Source organism: Macaca nemestrina, chromosome 12, assembly GCF_043159975.1.
Source record: "Macaca nemestrina isolate mMacNem1 chromosome 12, mMacNem.hap1, whole genome shotgun sequence".
NCBI lineage: Eukaryota > Metazoa > Chordata > Mammalia > Primates > Cercopithecidae > Macaca > Macaca nemestrina.
Genome location: NC_092136.1, coordinates 19,456,067 through 19,466,809, shown reverse-complemented (window position 1 = coordinate 19,466,809; position 10,743 = coordinate 19,456,067). Strand labels below are relative to the sequence as shown.

Here is a 10,743-nt window from a genome sequence, read left to right as displayed (position 1 = left end):
TGGCTCACACATGTAATCCCAGCACTTTGGGAGGCCGAGGCGGGCAGATCATGAGGTCAGGAGATCAAGACCAGACTGGCCAGCATGGTGAAACCCCATTTCTACTAAAAATACAAAAATTAGCCAGGCATGGTGACACACGCCTGTAATCCCAGCTACTCAGGAGGCTGAGATGAGAGAATTGCTTGAACCCGGGAGATGGAGGTTGCAGTGAGCTGAGATTACGCCACTGCATTCCTGACTGGGCAACAGAGTGAGACTCTGTCTCCAAAACACAAAAACAAAAAAATCCTATCAGTGAGTGGTAAGTGACAATTAAGCTGCATCTGGTGTCAGGCTTTATAATGGCAAGTGAGTTGAAAAAGAAGTGCACAATCAATGTAAGGCACTGGAATCATCCCAAAACCAGCCCCTGCCCCCCTCACCATCCATGAGAAAGCTGTCTTCTACGAAACCAGTCCTCGGTGCCGAAAAGGCTGGGAACCACTGTCATAGATTACTTCTATTTTAATATAGTAAGTATATCCAACTTTTCCCTATATAAATAATGGCATAATAAATAAGCTTTTATGAGAGCAAGAAGCTTTTTCACAGATGGGGTTATTTCCTTTGCTTCTTTTTTTGTTGTTTTTGTTTGTTTGTTTGTTTGTTTTTGAGATAGAGTCTTCCTCTGTTGTCCAGACTGGTCTCAAACTTCTGGTCTGAGGCAATCCAACCACCTCAGCCTTCCAAAATGCTGGCATTACAGACGTGAGCCGCTGTGCCTGGTCTCCTTTGCTGCTTCTTTTTTTTTTTTTTTTTTTTTTGAGACGGAGTTTCCTTCTTGTTGCCCAGGCTGGAGCACAATGGTGCGGTCTCTGCTCACTGCAACCTCCGCCTCCCAGGTTCAAGCAACTCTCCTGCCTCAGCCTCCCAAGTAGCTGGGATTACAGGTGCCCACCACCATGCCCAGCTATTTTTTTTTTTTTTTTGTATTTTTAGTAGAGGCAGGGTTTCACCATGTTGGCCAGGCTGGTCTCGAACCCCTGACCTCAGGTAATCTGCCTGCCTTGGCCTCCCAAAATGCTGGGATTACTGGCATGAGCCACTGCTCCTGGCCTCCATTACTTCTTAGAAATGAAATCATTGCATCAAAGGCTGAATATATTTAAGTTCTTGTTATATATTTTTGAATTGTATTCTAAAAGAGTTGGACAGCTTGCATTTCTAGTAGTAATCAATCAGATTGCCTGTTTCACAGCATCTACATCAGCATCAAATATTATACTTTTTAAAATTCTCCCTGTTTTATCGTCATTCTCTTGGAGGTTTCATAAGCAGGGGAGGGGCCGATTGGGTTTGTGTTTTAGTTGATAGAAAGGCTGGGCTGCAGAGAGGTGAGAGAGTGCTGGTACGGAGACCAATTGGGAGAATGTTATACTGGCACAGGAAAGAGATGACATAGACAGGCAGTGCCAGGGAAGGTGGGTTTAAGACATTTAAGATTTAAAAGATATTTCTAAGAAAGATCTGGATGAATTTGTGACTGATTCAAAACTGCCAGGGAGGAAGTGAGGGGTGCCAAGGTTCACTCCGAAGTATCTGGCTTTGGAGGTAGATTGCGGGGTGATTGCATTCACCGAGACAGGGAAACCCGAAGGAGAACAGGTTTGGAAGGAAAATAAAGCTTCCTATTTGCAACATGTTACTGCGGGTACCTTCCAGAGTTCCAGTTGAAGACGTCAAAATATCCATTAACAACATGAATCTGAAGCTTAGCAGAGAAGATGGCACTGGGGATAAAAGTTTGGGAATGACTGGGTGCGGAGGCTCACACTTGTAATCCCAGAACTTGGGAGACCGAGGCAGCCGGATCACTTGAGGTCAGGAATTCGAGACCAGCCTGCCAACATGGTGAAACCCTGTCTCCACTAAACTATAAAAATTAGCTGGATGTGGTGGTACACCCCTGTAATCCCAGCTACTCAGGAGGCTGAGGCAGGAGAATTGCTTAAGCCCAGGAGGTGGAGGTTGCATTGAGCCGAGATTGTGCCATTGCACTCCAGCCTGAGTGACAGAGCCAGACTCCGTCACCAAAAAAAAAAGAAAAAAAAAAAAAGAAAAAAAAAGTTTGGGAATGGTCTCTGCAAAGGATGATGAATGAGAGATCGCTTGGGGATAAAGAATTAACTCAGGGGAAAGCAGCATTTGGAAGGCAGAATGAAGAATGAGTGAAGAAAGAATTGTTCAGTAAGCAGGGGGGAACCCACAGATACTGGTACCCAAATGCCAAGGAGATAAGGAGATTCAGGGAGGGAGAACAGTCAACAAGGTGAAAATATTCCACTGCCCCAGAAGTCAAAGAGGGTGAAGACCAAGAAAGATCTCACAGAGAGTCCCTGGGAGAGGAAAGCAAGGAGAGGCTAAAAAGGAGCAGAGGGAGGAAGCTAAATCCGAGGGTTTATTTTAGAGTGACCTTGCAGGCAGTTGGGGGGTGTTGGGAAGGTGCAAGAGAGGACGCTGGCCTCAGTGGTGAGTCATTCTCTTTCCGTTTTTCTCTTGCCTTTCATGGCGCCAAGAGCTAGTCAGTGGCTCTATTCCTTACCATTCACCTGACTTGCACAAGTGGTGAAACTGAAAGCTGGGGAAGAGACTGGAGGCTCAGCCTTGGCCCTAGGGCTGGAGACCTGTTTCTTAGGCATGGTTCTGCTGTAATCACAGATACCTAATGGAGGCTGAACCTCAGATCTCTGTACTTATAAGATGGAGGGGTCGGAGCGGAAAGTGTTGCCTGCAGCTAGCTGTGGTTTGGTGTTTGTCTACACCCACGGTGTCACATGGCTGCAGTAAAGTGAGAAAAATAAGGCCAAGGTAATGTGTGTATCATGAATGAAGTTAAATGTATGCAATTTAAAAGACCGTCCTTTATTCTGAGATTATGTCTTTCTTGGTTTCTCTCTCTCTCTCTCTGGCATCTGTTTTTTCTTTTTTTTTTTTCTTCCAACTTTTATTTCAGGTTCAGAGGGTACATGTGCAGGTTTGTTCCATGGGTAAACTGCATGTTGCTGGGGTTTGGTGCACAAATGATTTTGTCACCTAGGTAGTGAGCATAGTACCCAAGAGGTGGTTTTTCTATCCTCACCCACCTCTCTCCCTCCTCCCCCTAGTAGTCCCCACTGTCTATTGTCCCCCTCTTTGTGACCATGTGTTCCTCAATATTTAGCTCCCACTTGTAAGTGAGAACATGTGAAATTTGGTTTTCTGTTCCTGCATTAATTCACTTAGGATAATGGCCTCCAGCTGCATCTATGTTACTGCAAAGGACATGGCTTCATTGTTTTTATGGCTGCATAGTATTTCATGGTGCATACATTTCCTGTTTCATGGATGGGAAGTGGCCCTTTCTTTTGTGAAATGAAGGTAGATGGTAGCTGAGGATCGCTGTGTGTTTTCTCTCCACATCTTTACGTAGTGAGTAAGAAGTTGGTAACTCAGTTGGCTCCCCAGTCAGTTTGGGAGGGTTACTGATTTATTAATTGCAAAACTGTGGGAATGAATGGCCGAGATGTTTTTTTCAGGACCTTCTCCTCTAAAATCCTAAACTCCCGGACCACTGAAGATAGTTCTTGGAAGGAAAATATAGTGACACAGCTGTCAGTGTGGGGTGAGGCGGGTACTGTTGATCCACCACGCCCTGCACCCCCTCCACACACAATGCCTTTGAGTCTGGGCCTCTGCTGCAGAGTGGTGAGCTCCTGGCCTCCCCTTTGTCCCTCAGTCCTCCACGTGCTTTGCAGGTCCGGCTACCTAGAACCCAAGCTTCTGTCACTGCTGCTCCTGCCCAGAGACCAAACGCTCCTGGCTTTCTGTCCCAGCTCAATACAAGGTTCCTGCACACAGTAGGTGCTCAGTATCTACTGAATAAGTGAATCAATGAATTCCCATTTTACCTATAAGGAAACTGACTCATCCCCTCTTTAAACTCCTTGAAGATAGGGATATGTACTCCCAGGGTCGACCCTGAGTCCTGGTGAGTGCTCAGGGGATAGTTAAAATATGTTATTTTGCTGACATCACTTGGCTAATGCGTGGCAGAAATTAAATTTGAATCTAAATCCTCCCACTTCAGCCCGCCGCTGTCTCTCCCCACCGTCACCACAGAATGGTGGGACATCCGTCATCAGAAAAGGTGAGTTTTGGGAGCAGGACAACCTTTCTAGGCCCCTTTAAATCAAACTCAGCAGCACAAGCATGAGCCAGGTCTTCCCTCCAGCAGTGATTTTACTCTTGTTCACACTGGCAGATAAAGAGGGGTAAATGTGAACTGTCTACATGAGAGGCAGTTTTTACACTTCATCTTTATTTTTCTGAAAGTAATTATTGCACTGAGTTTAAGAAGTCAAGGCCAGGTGCAGTGGCTCATGCCTGTAATCCCAACACTTCGAAAGGCTGAAGCGGGAGGATGGCTTGGGGTCAGGAGTTTGAGACCAGACTGGGCAACATAGTGAGATCCCATCTCTACAAAAAATTTAAATATTAGCTGGGAGTGGTGGCATGTGCCTGTAGTCCCAGATACTCAGGAGGCTGAAGTGGGAGGATTGCTTGAGCCCGGGAGGTCGAGGCTGGAGTGACTCACGACTGCACCACTGCACTCCAGCCTGGGCTACAGAGTGAGACGATGTCTCAGAAAAAGCAAAACAAAACAAAGCAAAAAAAAAAAAAAAAAAAAAAAAAAAAAAAAAAAAAACCCAAAAAACAGAAGAAATCAAAGAGCAGGGTGCCATGGCTCATGCCTGTAAACCCAACACCTTGGAGGCTGAGACAAGAGGATTGCTTGAGGCCAAAGAGTTCAAGACCAGCTTGGGCAACATACTGAGACCCTGTCTGTAAAATTTAAAAAATTCTTGTAAATAAAACACACAAAAGTCTCATGGGAGAAGGGAAAGCATCAGGAAGAATAGCTAACAGACGCTGGGCTTAACACCTGGGTGATGGGATGATCTGTGCAGCAAACGACCACGGCACACGTTTACCTATGTATCAAACCTGCGCATCCTGCACATGGACCCCTGAACTTGAAATACAAGATGGGGAAAAGAAAAAAAAGTTCAAAGGTTACCAAAAACACCTTTAACAAAAAATAGTAATGCCTTCCTTCCCTTTACCCCAGAGGTGACCACAATCACTCTGTTGTACGTATTTTATGGTATTTATCTTCAGATGTCTAAAGAACAGGCTTAGTCACTGTCTCCATTTGTTGGTTTGACCCGTCATCTCTGGACCAGCCTGACAAATGAGCAGTTAGCTTTTTAAGGTACTTCCTGTTCCCCTCTTCTACTCAGTGTAGTACACCTCTTGCTTAAGTTAACATTCAATGTTTATCTTATTATGATTATGTGATTTTTATTCAATTGAGCCCATTGAGACCAAGATATGTTTCTCTTCTTGTACAACTTTTTGTTTTCCCTAAAGTTAGTAATTAGGTCTCTTTCTTTTTAAAAATTTGCTTACTATTCTAGATACCTAACAATAACTTTTCTTAGATCTTCTAAGAGCCTTTTAATATTTCCACACATCAAGAAATTCAGATAATCTACCCATTCCATTTTTTCTCACTGATCATCCTCCTGGAACCCTCTGTCCTTCTCCTTTTTTTATTTTTTATTTATTTTTCTTGAGACGGAGTCTTTCTCTGTTACCTAGGCTGGAGTGCAGTGGTGTGATCTCAGCTTACTGGAACCTCCACCTCCCAGATTCAAGCGATTCTCCTGCCTCAGCCTCCCAAGTAGCTGGGATTACAGGCATGCGCCACCACGACCGGCTAATTTTTATATTTTGGTAGAGACATGGTTTCACGATGTTGGCTAGGCTGGACTCGAACTCCTGATCTCAAGTGATCTGCCCGCCTTGGCCTCCCAAAGTGCTGGGATTACAGGTGTGAGCCACCATGCCAGGCCCTTCTCCTTCCATCTGGGCTGATTTGCTTCCATTTTCCATCATCCTGGAAGTTTCCTCTGCCACTCTCCTGTTTTGGGATCCCCTGGGTCCCTCGTCTCCCTCTTTCTTGTTTTTTTTCCTAGAAAGTGGGAAGCACACCTTTTGAAAAACTGCATGTCATCGCTTCTCGGCCTTTTGGCTAAGATCAAGTGGAGAAACTGCATGTCTAAAAATGTCTTTGTTTCCCTTCAATACTTAATTGATAATTGAGCAGAATATGAAATTATAGGTGGGAATCATTTCCCTCAGGATTTTGATGCCTCACTCTATTTTCTTCTAGCTTCTGATGTTTTTATTGAGCAGTCTGAGGCAATTCTGATTGCTGATCCTTTGTAAAAATCTTCTTTTTTATCTCTCGGGAAGCTTTTAGGATCTTTTCTTTATCTGTGGAGTTCTGAAATTTCACAATGCTACGTAAGCCTGAGTGGGACCTTTTTTCCTTCATTGTTCTTGGCGCTCAATGGACCCTTTCATACTGGAAATTCAGATTCTGCACTTCTGGAGAAAGTTTTCTTATTACTTATTTTAATAGTTTTCTCCCCTCCGTTTCTCTGTCCTCTCTTTCTGAAATAAGGCAGAGTAAGGGGGAAGGGAGTGAGAGGAGATACTATTTTAGACAGAGTAGCCAGAAGTCTTTCTCATGAGGTGATATCTGAGCAGAAACCCGAATGAGTATCCTCTCATCTCTGAGAAAAATTGTTAGACTTTTTCTCTCGTTCCTTGCTCTGATTCTTTTTCTTTTCCGTTTCCTTTGTCCATCTTTTGTGGTCTCCCTCCTGTCGAGAGGCTTCCCTCACGTGTCTAGTGATCCTTGGCTGAGTGTGCACATTCAGTGGGAGGCAAAACCTCACATTGTACCCCAAACATATACACAGTTATTATTTGTCTGTTTAAACATTGTTTTAACTTGAGCAACAACAAAAAAGAGAGAGAGACTGAAAGCCGATGGGAAGCTCTGAGTGGGTGCAGTTTGTCACCTGGAGATTTTTCTTTTTTTTTAGACACTGGGGTCTTGAGCTGGGAGGCAGGACTTGGCTCTGGAGGTGGGGCTCCCATACCAGATCAAATTGAGGACTAACTAAAACAGGTCCCGGGCAGAAGCAGCTTTCCATAAGACACGCCCACAAGGGGTGCTATGTCAGTTTACTGTTCCCGTGGCAACACCCAGATGTTACCACCCCTTTCCAGGGCAATAATCTTGACCCTGAAATGACCACTGTCATTCTAGAATTTCTTCATAAACCACCCCTTAATTTGTATATAATTAAAAGTGGGTATAAATATGAGTGTAGTACTGCCTCTGAGCTGCTAGTCTGTGCACACTGCTCTGCCAGCAGCGGTACCTCTGCTGCTGCTGTGCACGGCCACGTCAATAAAAGTTGCTGTCTAGGCTGGGCACGGTGGCTCATGCCTGTAATCCCAGCACTTTGGGAGACCAAGGCAGGCGGATCACCTGCGGTCAGGAGTTCAAGACCAGCCTGGCCAACATGGCAAAATCCCATCTCTACCAAAACTACAAAAATTAGCCAGGCGTGGCGGCGAGTGCCTGTAATCCCAGCTACTCGGGAGGCTGAGGCAGGAGAATCACTTAAACCTGGGAGGCAGAGGTCGCAGTGAGCCGAGATCGCACCATTGCACTCTAGCCTAAGTGACAAGAGCAAAACTCTGTCTCAAAAAAAAAAAAAAAAAAGAAAAGAAAAAGAAAAAAACAGTTGCTGTCTAACACCACTGACTTGCCCTTGAATTCTTTCCTGGGTGAAACTGAGAACCCTCCCAGGCTAAGGCCCAATTTGGGGACTTGCTTGTCCTGCATCAGTCTCACTCCCACCCAGGCAGGAGTGCAGAGGCACTAACACAGCTCACTGCAGCCTTGAACTGCTGAGCTCAAGCGATCCTCCTGCCTCAGCCTCCCCAGTAGCTGGGACCACCAGCGTGCACCACCATGCGTGTTGTCTTTTTCACTGGGGAACTCCTTCCTGTGGGATTGCTTCCTTTCCCCAGAGAGGAATCTCCCCATCTTCCACCTGGGGGTACTGAGGGGGAGTGCAACTCTGGAGAGAGTGGGAACATCATCATTCATTCATCCAGACTTCCACTTAGCTCTCCTCACTCTGCCTTCAGTGATGTCCCAAAGTTCCTGGGCCTTTCTGGGATTCCACAGGGCAAGCTTGTTGGCTTCCAGTGAGCACTTCACTCTGTAGACCCTGCAGTTTCTGTCCCTACCATTCCATCTCTGGTCCATTAATGACCCCTTGCCCATTTTCTCTGTCCTCATGATTTCAATGGGATTTAAAGACAGCACACAGGTTAAAATGTATCCAACTCGCTATGTTTAACCAGCACATGAAATACTCTAAAACAAATTCTAACAAACAGATGAGGCTAAGAAATTTTTTTTTCAAGAAAAAGAAAACCCTTGCAATCTATCCTTCCTGTCGGGAAACCCCTGTACTTGACAATCATGGAATTTTATGGGTGAAGTGAATTCAGACATCATCGATGCCCACTAGCTCATTTTATAGATAGAGAAACTGAAACCCAGACTGCAGAAGTAACTTGCCCAGTCACAGAGCCAGTGAGTGGCACACTAACGAGTCCGCAGTTCCCACTTGGAATCCTGTGCCTCTCCTCTCGGCCTTCCCACCAGAGCCCCTCCGGCAGTAGAAAGATTTTCCTCGTGATGGGGCTTTCGAAGCAAATGCTTTTTTGCCCTCTGGGCCAGTCTGACCCCGATCAGTCCTATCTGGAGAAGAAACATGACAATGAACTAGACATTGTTTCTCCGCAAGACCAGGAGTGTTCATGGCATATTAAACAGAGATTGTTTCTGAAAAGACAGAGTCAAGATAACAAATCCAACATAAAATAAACCTGCAGTCAGATTACCAATTAACACCTAAGTGTATTTAAGCAGAAATAAGTTTAATTGTCTAATTAATTTTTCACCAATTAAGTCCATTTTTACATGTTGCGTTTTACACTGCCTTGGCAATGAAAGTAATTGGATCCCTTTATAACCATTTTCCACTTCCTGGTTTGCTAAGTAGTTCAATGCTGTTGTCTATAGAAGATATAAATTGCCCCAAACTGGCCACGTTGCAACTTTATGAAGTTCATAAAATACTTCTATTTGGAGGATGGGAGATGAGGAGAAGCTGCAAAGATGAAAATGACAATTAGTGGAATGGTAGATAGAAAGGGTGCCTGTGGTAGGCAGCCTCTAAGATGGTCCCCAGTGATCCCTGTTCCCTGACATTCACACTCTGGTTAAGTTCTCTCCCCTTAAGTGGGGCCTGGACCTAATAATGACTTCCTTCTAAGGTATAAAATACAGGCTGGGGCTGGATGTGGTGGCACACACCTGTATCCAAGCACTTTGGGAGGCTGAGGCGGGAGGATTGCTTGAACCCAGGATTTCTAGACCAGCCTGGGCAACATGGCAAGACCCCATCTCTACACACACACAAAAAAAATACAGGATAGGGCACAGTGGCTCACACCTGTAATACCAGCACTTTGGGAGGCCAAGTCTGGCAGATTACTTGAGCTCATTAGGTTGAGACCAACCTGAACAACATAGGTGAACCTCCATCTCTACAAAAAATACAAAAAGTTGGCCAGGTATGGTGGTGAACACCTGTAGTTCCAGCTACTTGGGAGGCTGAGGTGGGAGGATCACCTGAGCCTGGGGAGGTTGAGGCTGCAATGAGCCGTGATCATGCCACTGCACACCAGCGGGTGACAGAGAAAGACTATTTCTCCAAAAATAATAAAATAAAATAAAATAATAAAAAATTTTTAAAAAATTTAATGAGTAAAATACAGCAAAATCGATGGGATATTACTTCCAAGATGGGTCGTAAAAAGATTTTCAGCCTAACTGCTCTTGCTCATTCTCTCATTTTCTCCCTCTCGCTCCCTCTCTCTTTCGCTCTCTTTTTCTCTCTCAGATCATTCAGTCTGGGTAAAACTGTGTTTTGAGCAGCCCTAGAGAGAAGCCCACGTGCAAAGGAACTGAAGTTTCCTGCCCAAAGACATGTGAGTGTGCCCAGAAAAGGAACCTCCCACCCTAGTCAAGCCTCCGGAGACTGCGGTCCCACCTAGGCCACCCCAAACTGTGATCTTCATCAACTCTGTGATGTAATGATAAATACTTATTGCTTTAAGCTTCTACGTTTGGGGATGATTTTGTATACAGCAATTGTAGGGAGACCTGGGTATGAGTCCTGACTTTTCCACTTCCTTGCAAAATCACTTTGTTTGAGTCCCTTAACCTCTCATTATTTATTTTTTATTTATTTATTTATTTATTTATTTATTTATTTATTTATGATAAGAGTCTCGCTCTGTTGCCCAGGCTGGAGTGCAATGGCGCAATCTCCACTCACTACAACCTCCAGCTTCCAGGTTCAAGTGATTCTCCTGCCTCAGCCTCCCAAGTAGCTGGGATTACAGGCACCCGCCATCATACCTAGCTAATTTTTGTATTTTTAGTCGAGACAGGGTTTCACCTTGTTGGTCAGGCTGGTCTCGAACTCCTGACCTCAGGTGATCCACCCGCCTCAGCCTCCCAAAGTGCTGGGATTACAGGTGTGAGCCAGCGTGCCCAGCCCCTTAACCTCTCTTAATAACTCCTGTTTCCTCATCTGTAAATGGGGATAACTAACCCCACAGGGTTCCATGGGGATCAAGAAGGAAACTAGCTTTAAATGACAGTTAGGCATTAGATAGTTTTATCTACACTATCTCATTTTTTTCATATTTCAA

At 44.9% G+C, this 10,743-nt stretch overlaps 1 non-coding gene across 1 annotated transcript; it reads left to right on the top strand.

The window, feature by feature from the left end:
- The first annotated feature begins 6,095 nt into the window (after positions 1-6,095).
- LOC112424913 (U2 spliceosomal RNA) lies at positions 6,096-6,295 on the top strand. The gene has a single exon (XR_003015879.1). It is a non-coding gene; the product is annotated as a U2 spliceosomal RNA (small nuclear RNA).
- The last annotated feature ends 4,448 nt before the right edge of the window (positions 6,296-10,743 follow it).